Source organism: Mchenga conophoros, linkage group LG5, assembly GCF_057382185.1.
Source record: "Mchenga conophoros isolate Kocher_MC1m ecotype Shallow Benthic linkage group LG5, M_conophoros_male_GT1.1, whole genome shotgun sequence".
NCBI lineage: Eukaryota > Metazoa > Chordata > Actinopteri > Cichliformes > Cichlidae > Mchenga > Mchenga conophoros.
This window is the reverse complement of record NC_140530.1, coordinates 10,000,110-10,019,749: the sequence shown is the minus strand read 5'-3', so window position 1 is coordinate 10,019,749 and position 19,640 is coordinate 10,000,110. Positions and strand designations below refer to the sequence as shown.

Genomic DNA, 19,640 nt, shown 5'->3' with positions numbered 1-19,640 from the left:
TTTCATAACACATGCTTCTGAGAAGGCTGAGGTAAAACTATTCAACACAGTGCACCGATCCCTGGAAATAAATGACCTCGCATTGCTGCAAAGCTCCTCTGCCACGCCATCGTAAGAGTGATCGATGCTGGTGAGCACATCGTGAATAGCTGAAAACTCGTGATCCCAGTTGGCATTAGTTATAAATGACCAGTATGACATGTTGGCTTCTCTCAATACTTCCAGATGGCACCCAGTGATACCGCGGTCAACGGTCTGTCTGCGACGCAGCGAAAATGTTCGTCCTGGGTGGGAAGCTTCAGGTTTATTTGGCTCAGCAGATTTCTGCTGAATCTATTTCTTTTTGCACGAGGTGGTAGAACAGTTTGTAAAACTGTTTGTTGGGAGTCTTTAGAGTAATTCATTTAGATTAGTTATTAAAAATCTTTGTTTCTATTAAATATAATTTCTGGACTCTTTTGGCCTTTTATTTGTGAGCACATATGGAGCATTGAATGTTGTCTCCATCCATTTGTTGCTTTCAGTACCAGGTTTTCCATTAGCCTATATGTTCCCCCCACACTTCATTTCTAATGTTTGTGGACATTAGGATGCTTCAGGGTTTTTAGAATGTTAGAGCAACATTTCATCTCCAATAACAGTCAGATTCTTGAATTAGCTTCATATAGGTTCCTGCATCCCAGCGACGAAAAAAAACCAAGAAAAAAACAGATTTTCTCATTGTACTTGTGACATGGCAGTGACCCAGAGAGATCTCTGCCATCACCTTTGTACGGTTGTCAGTGGAACTCCTTTATACTAAAGATATAGTCATATAATCACAAAAAGCACTACACTCCAAAATGGTTTGATGCAATACCTACTGAATAAAACATAAAACTTTGCCAGTTGTGTCACAAAAAAGCCACAAGAAGGGATTATAAAGATCTCCACAGAAAACTCCACATGTTAAAATGCAATAACTTTAAACAGGTGAACATACAGAATAATCATGAGAATTAACTAAAGATCGTAGTTCATTCTCCAATTAAGAGATTTTAAAAGATCATTTTGTGATGTGATGGCATTATTTTACTATAACTTCAGCTGCTTCTCCTCAGCTCTGCTAAGAATCATTAAAGTGATGGTTGGGACTTCCATTCAGTCAGTCTGTCAATGAATCTATTAAAACAGATTATCATGGATTTCAAAATCTTATTTGGTTGTCATTTGTACCTATTTTCAGTGATATCATCTTTAATAGCAGGAAATTAACTACTCATATCCTTTCTTTTTGGACATATTTTTCAAGTGATCTATATTTGACAACAGTACAGTAAAACTTCAATTTGTAATTTTGGTGTGCCATCCCAGTACTTTTAGTCGCTCCCCACATGGCCACACTTATGAAAAATGTCTGGAGGTGCACGTGATTGCACAATACTTATCATTTATTTATTTATCATCATTATTTACAGATTTAAAAACAATTCGTGTAAGAATTCTTTTTCTTTTTCACAATTCCTCGTTTATGTGCTCATACACCTGTATGGGCTTTAAAGGGCATAAATGCAGGTCTCAATGAGTAAAAAAAGTCAACCTGTAACCTCACAGCTGGATCAACACCTCTATTTCAAAAAAGAAAGAAGGAAAAAGAAAAAAGGAGAAAACATTTTAACACGGAACAAGAAACAAGCAAACAAACGATGGTACAAATGAGTTTACTTCACCTAAACGGTGTGGAGTCTGAAAGGAGGCACTAGAACATTAATTAAGAAGGATTTTAAAAAATAAACTGATTGAATCTGTATTTAAGTGATGCACTAAAAAATATAAAGATCATTAAATCTGTCAGTGTTGTTTCCGTACTCGGTAAATCAAAGTAAATCAGTCCATCACACTGAGCCATAGCAGAAGCTTCATGGCTCTGATTTGCTGCCAGCACATCGGTCAGAGTCATTTTTTTTTCTACATCACCCACACCCGGCGTTCCCTTCCGTTCTGACGGCTAAGTTTGTTAACACAGTTGCTGGTAGCAAACTTACACACGCATAATACGTTCACACTGCTTTTATGTGTCAATCAATCACTCGAGGTTACAAACGAGTGAACCTATCTGAAGGCGACATCTCAACTCGCTTAACCCTAAAATCACCTTTTTTCTTTTAATTTACTTCTTTTCTTTCCGCTTTTCTTAGTTTTATCAGTATATCTGAGATTAACTCCTGTCTCTGCGCCCCCCCTCCTCCTCCGTACCCACTGTGTCCTATTCGCTGTGCCGTGCGCTCCGGACCCTTCGCTCCCTTTTCTCCCCTCCTCCCCTCCTTTCTCCGTGCAGATCTCGACGCACACGGGCACAACAGATGGTACAGTACCACAGGCTGCAGGAGCGCTAGAATCGGCTGTAGAAGTACTTTTTATTTCTCTGAACTTCACAGGGACGTAAAGTGTAATAGGAGTGGGGAGTGAGGACAGACCCGACTTTGACAGGCACTGGATCCTACGTTTAGTGGCGGAATTTGGAGTCAAGGTAAGTTGTGGTGTTTTTTTTTTTCTTTTCTGAATAGCCGTCCACATTTAGGAATGTGAAAGAGAAAAAAAAAGCGACCACGTACAGGCTTTATTTTATCGATCTGTTTAGTAAACCCAAACATTTGGGTTTGTTCTGTAGAATGTGCTGAATAAAATGACTATTGCAACCTGACGATTTTGGTTACTAATATATATATATATATATATATATATATATATATATATATATATATATATATATATATATATATATATATATAATGAAGTCATGTGACATCCACATTTTACCACATGTTACCACTTTTTCATTAGTGATCGCATCCACAAGAAAACTGGATTTGAATATGTAACGAAGTCCGCCAATAATAAGAATACAGAAGAATGAACTGGAATCCTTAACACCTCCAATCCTTGTTTAATTATTTATTTATTCTTAACAGCAAGTTTCACTCTAGTTTCTATTCCCAGAGTTTATTACAGCACTCTATCTTCACTGGTTCCCCCGGCACAAACACATGCACAGTACGTGCTGATGCTGAACGTGCAGGAGATGCTCTCACATCACCCAGATAAATTCAATCATAAAACGATCGGTGCTGGCGATTGTCACTCTGCAGAGCAAACTTTCACCGTGGGGAAAAAAAGCTGGCAAACGGTGACATGTCAAAGGTCAATAATGTTCCTTTGAGACCTGCTGTTGAATGAGGTTTACCTTAAGTCATTTTGTCATTGCTCAGAAGCAGATGAAAACTTCCAGATGTGAATGTAAAAAATTGACTTAACCTTCCTGTCGTGTTCGGGTCAAATCGGGTCAAATTAATCAACAAAAAGTTTTAATGACATGTTTTTCATTATGCCTCACATATGTCATGAGGGGCAAATGTTTTAGGTAGTGGTAATTTAAACCACTAAATTGCACTGATGACCTTTGTATTAATTCAATTAAGTTTAGTTTTGTTGGAAATCTTAGATTTTTTTATTTTTTATGCTGAAATCAGGATCTCTCAAGAACAGCTAGCAATGGATAGAAGCTATACCCTTGCCAGATGATTGAGTCACACTCAGAATTACATAGGAAAATAAATACTACAGCATTTCCATTATAGAGTCATGCCATTCATCATTAACTCATGTCCTTAAGGTACTTTAAGAAGGGTGATGCACTGGTGAGCTGTATGTAATGATTTGTTTAGTCCCAGAAGAGGTTCAGACCTCCGCTTAACCCCATGTGGCCCCAGTGGCAGCAGGAAAGTGCAGCAGATTACCACCTAGCCTCGCAATTTGTACACAATTAGATCTCCGGGGAGAGAGCTGCTCCAACTTTGCATTGCAACTGCTCTTGACTCTGCGTGAGCTTCTGGCACAATATAGATGTGGAAGGTGCAGCGACTGTTTTGAAAAAGGCAAATGCAAATGTACGAATCTGTTATTGTTGGTTTATCTACGAGGACAACAGTAACATTGCTAATTAATAGAAATAATTGGGAGAAGAGCAGAGCTGGTTCCCCTGGTCTGTAGAAGTAGCTGTGGGATCACTTTCACGAGGTTTGCTCATTCAAATCTGTGCTTTTTCTCAAAGTACTGCAGCACATTCAATTATGTAATATTACACTGTATCCTTTGTCTCTGAGATAGTTTATTTGTGCTCATTAAAATTTTTGTGGGACCGCTGAGAGCCACTAATGTGCAAGACCAACATAAAAAGCTGAGTTGTGCTGAGCGCCTGTACTGTGTGTAGATCTGAACACAGAGTGAGCCACAATATTGGTACATAAATTGGTATGTACTGCAGTGAGATATCACACAGAGGACCGGTGAGATTATCATATATATATAGCATTTCTTTTCTGCTCTAACAAGTGGAAACAGTGATGCAGTGATGAGGAGGAGCAGAGGAGTTTGCTCATTTTGGAGGAGGCTGTGCTGCTTACACAGATGCTCCCAGTGTGGTATTTTTCATTACATTGTTTTCAATGTTGTGAGAAAATAAACATAGTGGGCGAGGGGAGTTTAATGACTTAAGTCAGAAGAAACATCCACCGAGTGTGGCAGGGTTAGAGATAGAGTAATAAGAGATGGGACGGGCTGTTTTTATGAGGACTGTAGCGTGTGAGTGCGGTCTCTCCTTTTGAAGAGCGGAATCAAAAGGCATGTGGATACTCAGCCACTGCAGAGGCTGACTGTTGTATTGACTTTACATAACACAGATGTGAGGTATGCCTCATAGATACACATTTTTACCATTTAAACTGTTTATTTCACTTAAAAAAATATTTTTCTAGACTTAATAAGCATGCCAAACATATTAAATGCTACATTTCAGCAGAGAGAAAATTAAATTGCATGATGCATTGTTGCTCATTAGAAACCATTTCCAAACAGCCTGCAGACCCTCAGTTTCATAAATGTGGTGCCATGCAAATATGATGTGATGCTCACAGCAAACCATATACTGTAAACAAAATAAATCATGCTGACTTCCACTTCCACGTATGCAAATGCTGCCACTATTATCTCTGATTCAGGGTGCCCTGTTTAAATTAATATGCTTCATTTGACGGCTTTCCTAATTTTGCTGCGGCTCCTGTCCACCCATCAAATTGAAGTCGAAGCTGGCCTCACGTGACTCAAGCGGCCAAGCAGGAATAAGTGATACCATCAAGTCAGAGACTAAGTGCACAGCGGCTGCTGTATCCGTGCTTGTAGCACTCCATTTACAGTGAATCAATACCCCACTGTGACAAGTGAGTGAGAGGAAAATAAGGGGTATGCTATAGTAAAAAATCCTGCAGTGATACCTGTGGCAGCTGTTAAGCACTCACGCAATGCAGCATCTAACATTAAGCTGCTAATCTCAACATGAAAGAGAAGACGCTCACGTTTGTGACAGAGAGGGAGGTTGCATTTAAAATGAGTACACTGAGCATACAGTGTATGCATACATTACTGGTTGACTGTCAGAATCCTTGTAAGCTCCTACGGTACAGCTCCTATAGTAATGAATTTTCAATACAAACAGCCTTCCAGATCATCCTCTGACTGTTAAAACACATCACAGCAGCTATAATAATAAATGTTATTACTGATTTATTATTATACATTGGGAGGCTGATAAAAGCAGAAGAAGAAAATACATCTGTGGAATTGACCATCATCACTTTCACGAGTGGCATGCAACAGTCAGCGTCTGGAATTGTGCACCGATGTATAAAATCGATAAAATATAAAATCAGTCAGGTGGACTGTCAGCTGCACTGAGCATCATCCTCTGTTTTTAATCACACGGGACATTTCATGTATTTTTTTTCTCTGTCCTTCTATCCAGTGGGAAGTTGGGCGACTGTTTGAAAACGCAGATGCAAAAAAACTCTTTTTGCATCAATCCAGTATTTAAGAATCTAATTATGTTCTTTTTCTTTTTCACATAGACCCTGTATGAAAGATGGACATAGCTTCTGTGAAAAGTGAACTCAGTACATTCTTACTAATCTGTGAGAGACTCCTCACAAAAGACCTCTTCCCTGATCTCTTCAAGTCTTATTACATATGACATGATGTTGGAGTCCAGACTGGTTTGACTGGCTTCAGAAACTAAGATGCAACGATTACAAGTTACTCTGACCAAGGCTTTAAAAGTCACAGTAGTTACGTCCAAGTTTCATATACAATCAGTGAAATCCAATGAATCCACACCCACAGAGCTCTAATGATACGCATTAGATGAGTTTATTAAAAAAAATAACAATAATAATAAATGGAACTTCAAATATTTTGTGAAATCTGCCTCAGCTAATGTCTTTTTACTTGTGAGATCCTAGTCTAATATCAGAGATCAAGTTTTCAGAGGCTGTAAAATAGGCTCTGACATCTGCACGCCTCAAGAGTTGTTCAGTATAATGATACTTCCACAGCACTGAGCTACAGGCTGTAGTTGCACATGCAATATGTATCAGGAAACTATTTTTGTCCATGTTTCAACTTCCACACACCACTGACTGTGCAGTGCCTCGCATGGATCATTGTTTACTCTCACCTTTACTTTTTTAAGATGCTTTGTTTGTTTCTCTCCTTGGTATTGCAGCTCTGCTTATTTACTGCAACGTGTTTTGTAATTTGGTGTTGTGAGGGAGGCGGAAGCTGATGGGAAAAGAAAAAAAGAAAGATGCCAGTGCATGCTCTGTAGAGCAGATCAGCTGTGGATTGTCAGTCTCTCACCGCTGCTTTCTTATTAGGCTGGTTTTTTCTCTGCAGGCACTTGGGACAAGTTGTTGACATGAGTCATTATGGGTCGTACCAGGGGAAGACACGGAGCGTGGTTGTGTTGTAGCATGTCACGCTGCCGGCTCTGTTTACGGAGAGGAAACAATTAAGAGCCTTATAAATTGAGAGAGTGTGTCCATGTGGAAATCACGCAGGAAGGAGTTGTTTCTATCCTCAAACCTCATCTTTAGAGGAAGGGTTACCACAGCACCACGAAGCTTCAAAGAGCCACGCTGCCTGGCCATCCACAAATAGAAAATTTAAAGGGGAATTTTAAATTGAAGCAGATTAATATTTCACCTCAGGATTGATTCGCTCTGCCGTTGTCTGACATTTTCATCCGCAAGTGAGTTGCTTATGCAAAAATCAGGCAGTGACGTTGGTGTGGTCCTGATCTGGCACATCTCCTCCTTTTCACACTGCATTAGAAGTAACAGGCTACCTATTGCTGTCATTGGCAGTTTGTCACCCTACTTTGCCTGCTCTGTTATTTTCTCATTCACAGTAGTGAGAAGAAAAAGGGGGCTTAAAGCGATGTTGATTTGTGGTGTTGCATCTTGAAACAAATTGTTGTTTCCATTAATATTTGAGGGTCTAAAGAAAATTTAGACGTTGACATTTTGCACATCAGTGCATGTCTGCAGTATGTTTCTGCCCTATAGAACAAAACGCTGATGAAATGTGTTGAAATTTCTAGCGATATTTCCTTTTAACTTCCGAAATCAGTTAAATAAAAAAACTACTGTCGATGTAACAAGATTATTATCTGGGACAAAAAAATGAAGCACTTTCATGTTTGTTGTGTTCTGCGCATGAGGAATGTTATTGGTTTTTCTGTCTCTTTTAATACTGTCTTGCCTACATGTGGCTCTGGTCCCTGTTGCATGTTGCACAGTTGAAGGACAGGGGCAATCTGTTTTCATTAAAGTTGTATGACAGGACCTGAATACAACGGGGCTGTTGCGTGACTACAATCAATGGCGCTCTGGTCGTTTGTCACCATGGTCACGTGGGCAGAGATGTGCCTTGAGTTGCCCCCTGAATCAGGACTTAATGAGAGTCTGAATTCAGCCTGAGGGATAGAAAGTATTTTTTAGACACCTTCAAACGGAGGCGTATTTCAGCTTGAGCAGGCTGTATTGTCTGTGTGTGTTTTCTGACTTCGCTCTGGATTTCAAGCAAGATGACAAGCTCAGATTTGTCAGTTTGCAGTTTTCAGAAGTGTAACACTGCGGCTTTGGCTTCTGGCAGAAAAGAGGAGAATGGGGAGGAAAGGCTCGGTGATAGAGCTGGCAGCTTTTAAGACAGTGTGCAATTAAATCAGAAATGTTAAAGGAGGGCAAGGATTTTGTTTTTTCTAAAGGAGGCAACTTCAATCATACGTGAACTGCAGGCTTAATCACTATTGTCTCATTGTATATTCTCAAATTAGTAATTTCCAAATGGAAGTAGGATTCTGTTTTTTAATTGTTGTTTAAATAGCTTGGCATTGGCTAGTTGTATGCAGCTGCCATTATCTTTATTGCCTCAATAAAACACAGCATTAAACCTGGGTTATCTGAGGGGTTGTTGACCACTTTGGGGGCCCTGGAAACTGGTTGTGAACACAACACTGACCAGATGTCACCTTGAGAGAGAAAGCTAAAGCAAACAGTTGACACCAAGCTGTTACGCAATTTCATAAAAAGCTGTATAATGAACCACAGGAGAGGAGGGCCTGAAAAACAGGACCCCAGATGCAGAGGGCCAAAGCCAAAAGCTTGGGGTGATGCTCAAGTGATAGTTCAGGACTATAAAAGGAAGTTACAGAACAGAAACCTAAAACCACTAAAAAAGCCCACTATCACCTCTCTTACTTCTGATCTCTTGAGGAAATTAGCACTCTTTTTAGGTGCTAAATGTACATGTTTGCCTATCTTGTGTGGGTGGAGTCTAGCTTTTTACTTTTAGAAGCAAAACAGAAAGTCATCTAACGGCTGATATCCTTATTAACCTTGTTATCCTTATTCTCAGTGTTTAAGACGACACAACCTTCTCAAGAAAAGTTATGTGCGAGATGATTTATATCGTGCAGTGATTTATATCAATGCATATAAAAGCACCGCCTTGCATAGAAGATCCAGTGAAGCACGGTGGACAGCTTGTGAGAGGGGCTCTTACAAATTTTTTTTTAAAAAAAGTGTCCTTCCCTGATGAGCGCCTACTTATCTTATATAAAAGAAATAAATTCTCAGCATTGGGAGCTGCCATTTCATTGCTCTAAAGGTCTTTGTATGGTGATATAATCCTAAAAGACAGAGTGATTAGAGCTTTAAAGCCTTGCATTTGTTGACACTATAAGATCTGCAAGTAAGCCTTCATACTGTTTTGAATTATGACTATATATTAAGCTCCCAGGATCATTTAATACTGTCAGGATTCCAGCACAAAGAATGAGGCTAAAACTGACTTACGCACTACAAGAATATATCAAAGCAACATATTTAATCACTGGAATACACAAGTGTAATTATTGTTAGATGCTCTCCTTGTGCCCTATTGATGGAACAGTTTTGCCAGTTTTCTCTCGTGGCTTTGTATGCAGCATATAGCTTTGAGTTCTTGAGAGAAATACACAGCTACACTTGCCTATTTCACCTCTCACAGTTAGATTCAGAACACCTGGGTTCACAAACAGAGTTGAAAACACCCTCATGACACCGCTTAATGGGACTGTGAATTTTGGGTTGAATAAAACCCAGGATATCCCGAACTGGCTTTGCAGCACATATCCCAGCTATCAGCTCTCTTTCTCTGGTATTAGATTGGTTTGGGTTGATCTTGTGTTTATGTTTATTTCCCGCTACAATTAGATCTTTGTTTTTCCATTTAAAAGTTTAAAGTAAATCTAAATTTAGACGTTCATGAACAGTGGAACAGTAGGACTGCTAACAATGGCCCAAAACAGTGTGTTTAGGTAAACAATGAGCCGAACTCAACAATAAGTTTCGATATGCCAAACAGGACTGCACATTTAGGTGTTAGTTCTAAGATCATCACTGCAAAAGACCCATCTATCCTTCATACATGTTGTTGTATTATGACATCCTGATGGATTCAGCCATATTCCAAGATTTCAGACAGTAGTTTTGTCTCAGTCTGTCCCATATCTGAGCAAATTTGTATCCTTTGCTAATTTGACAACCTCCTTCTTTAATAAGAAGTAGAAGCTTCACATTGAATGAATCCCACTCGACTACAGATAAGGGAGGAGGGAAACTGAGCCGAGGGAGCAGGTGGTAGACTTGAATGAGCAGATCTAATAAAAAAATCATTCAAAACAACTGTTCCTGCTCTTCTTGCACGAAAGGCAACAACAGAAGCACTTATCTGCGCTGTAATGTACATGAATATTTTATCTCTACTCGATGTTTGGTGACATAAACAAACGTCTTGGACATCCAAAAGATGAAAAAAAAAGTCTTCCAATTTTAGTAATATGCAGCGTGCAACACACACCCTTCTGCTCAGTGCGCTTCTCTGCATTGAGCAGGATCGGTACTGTACTATGATGCCACACTGACTGTGTAACCAAGGCAACTAACAACAGGCAGAGTGAATGGTCAGATTAGCTGCTGAAGTGTGAAAAGGAAGCGTTTCAGATTTTACATAAAGCAAAATGGTCAAGCCGTCGTACATCAAAACAGCCCGTGAAAAGCAGAAATGAACAATTTCCATGTATGCACTTTATCTGGTTTTCTCTGTTGCATAAACAAATACCACAGAGAAGATCTGGAAATTTTGCAGATTCTCACATTAAAACAGGAATATTCAAACGCCTGGCTCAAAAGATGAAGCCCTGTAGCCTGACATTAGGCTGGAGATGAGCTAATCGCAGACTTCAGGAAGAGAGGGGTTGGTGGGGGTGGATGCCTCCATTAGCGATTCGGATTCACACCTCAGTCATTCATCTCACTGCCTCCCACCGCAATGACCCCCCTGTCACATGTTCTGAGTCACCTGGCCCCTCGCCACTCCTCCCTGCTTGTTTTCTCAGCGTGTATATATTTCTCTCCCTTTCATTCTCTTCTTATGGAGCGCAGCAGCACACAGAGAGGAGATTAACTGTATCACTGCCTAGACCAAGCAAGAAAAGAGAGGAAAGTATATTTAGGTACAGACAGCTACTACTGACTGGAGAAAGGCCACAGAGGTAGGCTTTCTTCATTCACGTGGGAGGTAAAGAAGCACCATTTCTAGGGTTTTTTTGCAGTTAGCCTGTTCTTAACTTATACCAAAAAAGGCCAAGCAAGCATAGGAGGACTGACCCCATGGGTTTTTAGTGTACCCGCTCCTGTTTTCCCAGCACACATTCGTATACATTCACTTGCCACCAACCATCATAGAATTAAATGAGTCAGTCACTTCAGACTGGCTTTGTTGTGCCTCAACAGTTGCATGTTGTTTCTGCCAGGAACATTGTCGTCATGAGAGCATTATTAAAAGAGAGCCACATGTCAAGAAGCATGCATCCTTTTAAAGGACTCTGATACATAGCAACAGCAACGAGAATACTTAAATCTGCCGTACATGTTCAAAAAAGTGCCACCGGAAGAAGAAGTGTTTTAACCTCAAGGGCCTTTTTGCAACTCTTCAGAAGCTTTTAGCCACATTACATGAGCGTTATCGGTAGAGTCTGCTCTATTTCAGTGGGCAAGTTATTACAATTGCAATACAATGTAACAAAGCATTAGTGTGCTGCTGCTTTCCCATAGTTGGCGTTATGTGTTTATATCTGCTTATAATTAAAGTTGTGGCATCAATTTCAAATGCTATAGACCAGGAGGTTTTTTTAACTAGCACATGTAGAAGTAGTGCTTTTCCAGTCATTTACAAAGGACTCCTCTGAGCCAGTAAGTGTGTTGCACTATGTTACTGTATCATCAGCTCATAGGTTACAGATTTACCCCGTCTGTGTGTGCATATGTGTTCAGTATGTTTGGCAAAAATCTCTTCTTATTTAACATTAAGTACAAGGAAGACATTGTTAGTGATAGTGTTGGGTAAACAAGGCTTTAACCAAGTTAAGTTATTATCTTACTATAATGAGCCTATCGATATATATACACTACTAGTCAAAGGTTTGGACACACATTCTCATTTAATGGTCTTTCTTTATTTTTATTTTTATGACTATTTACATTGTAGATTGTCACTGAAGGCATCAAAACTATGAATGAACACATATGGGATTATGTAGTAAACAAAAAAGTGTGAAATAACTCTAAACATGTTTTAGATTTTAGATTCTTCAGAATAACCACCCTTTGTCACGGACGAGAATGCGGTGGACTCAAGAGCAGACTCAATTTGCTTAGAACTGTGTATAATTTATTGAAAAGAACAAAACGTGAACGGAACTGGGTTTAACAAAAACCATACGCAGAAAACTAAAGGAAATCCGTGGGCGGAGAAACCGGCGTAGAGCACGGGGAGACTTCTAACGGGAACTTCTGTAAACACAGGGGAGAAATGTTACTGAATGGGAAACAAACGAGTAAGGGACAAAGGTACGGAGTGCCAGTGAATAGTCTTGGGCTTACTTGGCGACCCTAGTCATTTAACGGGGAAAAGGCTGCCAGGGGTGTATTCCAAAGAGGGTCAAGAGTGGAGAGTCCGGTCCAGATTTCGAAGAGATGGAGAATACAGACTGAAGGGCAGGCTGAGGAGAAGTGGAGTATATAATCCTCGGGTTCCGAGCAGATGGGAGGACAGGATGGAGACCAAAAACAGCACTACTGGTGAGTGCGATGGGTGGAGAATCTGAAGAATACAGGAAACAAAAACATATTAACCCAAGGTCCAGATATACAGAGTCAGAGCTCAGAGGAGGCCGAGTTTACCACAGATGGTAGCAGGACGAACTGGCGAGGAGTGGCAGGCCGTGCTGGCTTAAAAACCCTCTAGGTGGAGCCCCGGAGATTGACAACAGGTGATGAGCTGGCCAACTCCACTCCCAGGGACAAATGACAGGAACCTGGACCACGCCCAACCAGACACTCCCACAGCATATGACACCCTTTGCTTTGATTACTGCTTTGCATTCTCTCGATGAGCTTCATGAGGTCGTCACCTGAAATGGTTTTCCAACAGCTTTGAAGGAGTTCCCAGAGATGCTGAGCACTTGTTGGCCCTTTTGCTTTCACTCTGCAATCCGTCTCATCCCAGACCATCTCGGTTGGGTTTAGGTCAGGTGACTGTGGAGGCCAAGTCATGTGGCGATCCATCACTATCCTTCTTGGTCAAATAGCCCTTACACAGCCTGCAGGTGTGTTTGGGGTCATTTTCCTGTTAAAAAAATAAATGATGATCCGACTAAACACAAACCGGATGGGAGAATGCTGTGCTAGCCAGCCTTCCTACCACACCATCACACCATCACAGCATCACACCTCCATGCATGTAGAGGCCATCCGTTCACATTTTCTGTGTCACACAAAAACACGGCGGATGGAACCAAACATCTCAAATTCGGATTCATCAGACCAAAGCACAGATTTCCACTGGTCTAATGTTCATGTCTTGTGTTTCTTGGCCCAAACAAATCTCTTCTGCTTGCTGCTTTTCCTTAGTAGTGGTTTCTTAGCAGCTATTTGACCATAAAGGCCTGTTTCGCTCAGTCTCTGCCTCACTTCATGAATGAAAATTTTAAGAATGGGTTTTTGCTAATAAAATGAATGCGATCATTTACTTTATGAATTGTTAAATTGAAGCAAATACTTAACAACAATGAATAAAAGGTTAAATGAATAAAATGTTTGATCTAATGAACTTCCTTTTTGGGTCATCCGTTGGTACATACAATAAAATAAGTAAGGCTAAGTTGGAGTGCTGTGCTGGATCTGACGTGGTTGGAGTGAACTATCGTCTCCTTTCAGAAGGACAAATGTGATCACACTGTGGGTGTGAAACATGCATGAATGCCTAGAACAATTTAAGCATTGGCGGAAATGCAAACTGAATGACGTTTCTTGGGTGGCTCAGCGCTTGTCTGTGTGCAACAGGAAGTATCGCCTGCAGAGAATGAGTTTTGCTTTTGGCTCTGCCAAGGACCAGGTGGGCCTGGGCTGGTGGGCAGGCGCGATTCCACCGGGGCTATCAAGGCCATATGAGACACAGCTCATCATCCCTCACTGGGTCCATATGGTGGGTCTCAACACGTACTCACCCCAGTCTGAGGTGTTAGAGTGTGTTCCCTCCAGAAGGCAAAGTTCTTTCTCCACCGTGAATATGTCATCTCTTACAGATCGAGCCCTGTTCCATTTCACCCATGTGAGTACTATGTAACCATGGAGACTGCACTTAAGCTCTTGTGGAACTTGTAAGCCACAGCACTGTGATTCTGTTTGCAACTGAATTCTCTTAAAGTCGGTGTCTCAAACATCTGCTTACCTGCGCACAGTGAGAAATGTAGCTGCTCCACTCAGCTGCCATTTGTAAAGCAGCTACAAGTTCAGTGCAAGCCTGCTTCTCTAAGCATCCAAAAGCATACAGCAGTGACACCATTCTAATTTTCATGAACATTCTGTCAAGGGAGATTATGCATTCCTCATCCTGCTGCCCCCCCCCAGAGAGAATAGCTGGTAAATATGATGACGCTGTGGTGTACATTGCAAAAACGACCTACTTACTTAGACATTACACTGTATGTAGGTTTCTGTGTTACGAACTGGATCTTTGATATTTTACAGACAAAGACAAAAATGTTATTATCCCTAGTTTACATTGCACCAGAGATTACTTACTCTGCAGAAAAGCTTTTTAACAAACAGTCTTTGCACAAGCATAAAGGCGATTTTTCTCAAATAGGACATGAAGGTTGAATTAATCTGCTCTGTGGCAATGTTTTAAAGACCTCGGCAGACATTCTGCATATTTATGACTGCAGAAATGTCGGATCTAATTATTGAATTTGTGGTAATTTACTAACTCTCTTTAACAAATTTGCCACTTAGGCCCTCGTGCCATATTTTTTTTTATAACTGCTGTGCAAGAACAACTTTCCCGCTTTTTATCTTCAGTAGAGATAAATTATCCTCACAAGCTCCATTCTGAAAAATCTACTGTCCGAAAGTACACATAGACCAGCCTGTTTGAAAAAGTCATGCTTTCCTTTGTGCATAGTTTTCTTGGGTGTACAGTATGTGACTGTCAGAACAAAGTACTGTACATGCATACTGATAAGGCCTCTGCCTTGAGCTGCCTGATTCCTGGATTCCAGATGTAAATCAGTGTAAAGATTTTTTAAAAGGAAATTTTAAGAAAACAGTTTTTGCTGTCTGGACAATAATGAACTTATTTCATTTTTGTTCTAACGGTTTTGCCTGTCTGTGCACAAAACTATCGTAGCTGCCAGGTATACTGATTTTAATCATTATTAAATGGTCACGCGTCTGTTGTCCGTCCATTCGTACACAGTCCACAGTGGTATCACCTGTGGTAGCATCTGCTTGCACATAATGATCACCCAATCACACAATAATTTGGTCTTTACCCCAAATTGTGCTCCAGGTGAAGGTCTCATTTGTCTTCTTGCAAGCAATAACATATGAATCGTAATTATTTCATTAGAAGGTTCACTAAACACTCATTTTCAAAAAATTTGAATTCTCTAGCAATTATTTCATGGTTCAGACTGTAGAGGGTTAATATTACCTTATCTTAATTACCCTAAAAAATTGTATCAGCATCTGTTGAAACCTACACTCCATTAAACTGTGAGTTGAGCTACACACTCCCACACAGCGTTTCTCATTTCTTTGGCTAATTAACCACATATTATTCCTTATAGCACTGACTGTGGAATTGATGCATTGTTCAAGACAATAGTTAAAATCCTTGCACTCATAATTTTTACATTTATAGGTACATGTACCTATACTGGATGGCATATAATTTCATCATGAAATCACCGGCCCCTTATCTTTTTAGCTGTAAACCGTAAATGCTTAAAATGTGTAGGCTATGAACCATTTCTAACCGAATTATGTATGAACAGCGGAACTGATACTGTGACTGATACTGATCAATATTGCTTCCTTTTGGTGCACACGTATTTGTATTTGGTTCACAAGTCTTCAAAAACATCAATGATCATTCCTAAATCAATCGTTTGCTATAGATTCTCTGGATGTGGATGCCAGACAACAACAGTACCCTTAGAACGTGCAGCAAGGGAATGCATTTGTCATGTTTCGGCTGTGTGGCAGGCAGGAATTGGACCCAGATGCAAACTCACGGGGACAGAACTTGAACTCAAAAGCACAGCTTTATTGCTGGAAAACAGATCACACAATACAAAACTAAACTGGGAAAAGCTAATTATAATGTACACCAGGAGACACGGGGAGACTCGCACACAGCATGAGGGAGATTGTGACACTGACAGAGAAATACAGGGCTCAAATACACTGGGAAATAACGAGGGGAATGAGACACAGAAGGGGAGCACAGCTGGGAGAAATCAGAACTGACGAGAGAAGGGGGCAAAGTAGTAGGATACACTCACATGAGACACAGACCTTCAAAGTAAAACAGGAAGTAGCACAGACGCAAACTAGATTAGGGGAGACAGAGCAACTAAGAAAAACAGAGAACAACAACAAAGAGACATAGAGGGCAGCTACTAAATACTCAGAGAACTAAACAGAATACAAGAAGGCCAAATTAAGACACTAAACTATAGAATAAACTGGGGCAACAAAGAACTAAGAGCATAATACAAAAACTCAGAGACACAAGAAACTCAAAACACTGGGCCACTGACCCAGGACCGTGACAGCATTCATGTATTGTTGTCACAATGCAAAATACTGCTTGGGTCCTGGCATCCATGTGGATGACATGCACAACCCAGCTAAACATTGTTACAAAGCAAGCAGACAATTTGGCAAAGAGTTCATTTTGAGCTGAATCATCAAAGCAACAGCACCCTGTCAAAATCTGTCTTCCTGTCCTCTTGTTTTTGTGTCTCAAATAAAAGCCATGTCAAACTAGTGAAAGCTAGTGTGCTCTGCTGACTGACTCTGAGCCTAAATAATGAAGGAAAACTGGAACAGTTATTTCTTTTGTGACCAGATGCTTTTTAAAAATTTGGCAGGTTAATCTGTGTGACAATAAAGGGAAAAAGGTTTATGGTTCTTGACTGAAATAAAACCTCAAACCTTAACTAGAAAGCTGTGTGTATTCCATTTCAGGTGGTAAACATTTAAAGTAGAATTCATGTAATGATATGCTCTGACTGTCCTTACTGTACTTAACATCTCCCTGCAGGAGTTTTGCTGTAGATAGTCATCATTAACTGATATAATATCCCCGTTCCATTTCTAGGCTTTTCTCCAAAGCAGCGAGCGTTAGAAACTTCTCTTTGATTTCACACCAAAGCCTCAGAAAACAACAGTTCTGTAACACTCATCCCCATCAGTTTCTATTCCCTCCAAGAACCTAGTAGCACACTTCTAACAAGCAGCGGCATGGTGCCCTGACCACAAAGTCTCTTTATGCTGTTGAGTTTTATTTGCTCTCTCCAAATTAAAGAGAATTTAAATGAAGACGTGGATGGCTTTTAAGGCTGGACTTGGAGGGAGAGCTAACAAAATCTAAAACTGGTTAATTCTAGAAGAATGAGGGAGGCCTGTTTATGAGACTGAATCATTATCGCTGGGTTGGTTTTCATCCGTTATACTGCAGTGTGTGCTGATTTGATGATGGTTTCCTGCTGAAAATGAGTGAGCCACGTCGATTTCACACCTATGAGATTGCTTTCCTTTTACACAACAGTGTTAAACTTCCCACTGCAGCATTCCTGTTTTTGCTGACTCACTTTTTTTTAGCTGAATACCTAAATCTATTTCACCAGAGCTGATTTATACTGCTCAGATGCATTCAAGTACTTAGCAGCCTAGCCCCGTTTTGCAGCTGTACACAGTATTATTTTTAGCATGCTTCTATATATCATGTTGATATATATATATATATATATATATATATATATATATATATAAATAAATAAATAAATAAATAACTAACAAGCTGATCTACAATACGGCAGCAGTGATCAGTGAGATGCTTGGCTACAAGTTGAACAGCCACAAGGGGCAGTACCCTCCATGGAGAAGGAGGCTAGAGGGCAAGATCAAAGTAGCACGGAGGGAGGTTAGCCAACTAACGGAGTTGCAGAAAGGTGCGACAAAGAAGGTGCCTAAGAAATACAGCAAGCTGTCCATACCTGAGGCCTTGGAAACTGCCAAGCAAAGACTCACAGCCTTGGCCAGCCGCTTGAGGAGGTACACCAGAGAGATCGAAGGCAGGAGAATAAACCAGCTGTTCTCCACAGAACCAGCAAAGGTGTACTCTCAGTGGCAAGGGAACAATAAGAGAACAGCACCACCAAGGCTGGAGACGGAGCAATACTGGAAGAGCATATGGGAGAAGGATGCAACCCATAGCGGCAATGCTCAGTGGCTAGAGGATCTGAGGGCAGACCACAGCGACCTCCCTGAACAGGGTCCAGTAACCATCACAGTGGCAGATATCCAAGAAAGGGTCTCCAGTATGAAGAGTTGGACAGCACCAGGGCCCGACATGGTTCACGCCTACTGGCTGAAGAAGCTAACTGCACTCCACGAGCGTCTGGCAGCACAAATGAACCAGCTGCTAGTTAACGAGATACACCCGGAATGGCTAACTGAAGGCCGGACGGTCCTGATCCCCAAGGACCCCAAGAAGGGACCGGTCCCCTCCAACTACCGACCAATAACCTGCCTCAGTACTACATGGAAGCTCCTGTCAGGCATCATATCGGCTAAGATGAACAGGCACATGGGTCAATACATGAGCGGGACACAGAAAGGAATTGGCAAGAATACCAGAGGCGCAAAACACCAGCTACTGGTAGACAGAACAATCAGCCGAGACTGCAAGACCAGACTGACCAACCTGTGCACTGCCTGGATTGATTACAAGAAGGCCTATGACTCAATGCCCCACAGCTGGATACTGGAATGCCTAGAATTGTACAAGATCAATGGGACCCTAAGAGCCTTCATCAGGAACTCAATGGGGATGTGGCGTACAACACTAGAGGCCAACTCCAAGCCCATAGCACAAGTCACCATCAAGTGCGGGATCTACCAAGGAGATGCTCTGTCCCCACTGCTGTTCTGCATAGGCCTGAACCCCCTCAGTGAGATCATTAACAAGACTGGCTACGGATACCGACTACGGAACGGAGCAGTTGTCAGCCACCTCCTGTACATGGATGACATCAAGCTGTATGCCAAGAGTGAACGAGACATCGATTCACTGATCCACACTACCAGGCTATACAGCAATGACATTGGAATGTCGTTCGGACTGGAGAAGTGTAGTCAGATGGTAACAAAGAGAGGGAAGGTAGTCAGAACTGAGGGGATTGAACTACCAGAAGGCAACATTGCAGACATAGAGGACAGTTACAAGTACTTGGGGATCCCGCAGGCGAATGGGAACCATGAAGAGGCCGCTAGAAAAGCTGCAACCACCAAGTACCTGCAGAGGGTCAGGCAAGTCCTGAGGAGTCAGCTGAATGGTAAGAACAAGATCCGGGCCATCAACACGTACGCCCTGCCCGTGATCAGGTACCCTGCTGGGGTAATAGGCTGGCCAAAGGAGGAGATAGAAGCCACTGACATAAAGACAAGAAAGCTCCTTACCATGCATGGAGGGTTTCACCCCAAATCCAGCACCCTGAGGCTGTACACTAAGCGGAAGGAAGGGGGCCGGGGACTGGTGAGTGTCAGCACCACAGTCCAGGATGAGACAACGAACATCCAAGAATACATTGGGAAGAT

The 19,640-nt window shown here is 41.3% G+C and overlaps 1 protein-coding gene and 1 long non-coding RNA gene across 2 annotated transcripts in view; one reads left to right on the top strand and one right to left on the bottom strand.

Annotated features, from left to right (window-relative positions):
* The first annotated feature begins 2,325 nt into the window (after positions 1 to 2,325).
* Positions 2,326 to 19,640, top strand: part of LOC146573760 (caM kinase-like vesicle-associated protein) — a 61,942-nt gene continuing 44,627 nt past the window's right edge. The window contains exon 1 of the mRNA XM_085273130.1: positions 2,326 to 2,509. The gene's annotated coding sequence lies outside the window, so the exon portion shown is untranslated. The remainder of the gene's footprint in view (positions 2,510 to 19,640) is intronic.
* On the bottom strand, positions 12,120 to 12,728 carry LOC146573762 (uncharacterized). The gene is made up of 2 exons (XR_014892557.1): positions 12,354 to 12,728; positions 12,120 to 12,263 (listed from the first exon to the last, which is right to left on the bottom strand). It is a non-coding gene; the product is annotated as an uncharacterized LOC146573762 (long non-coding RNA).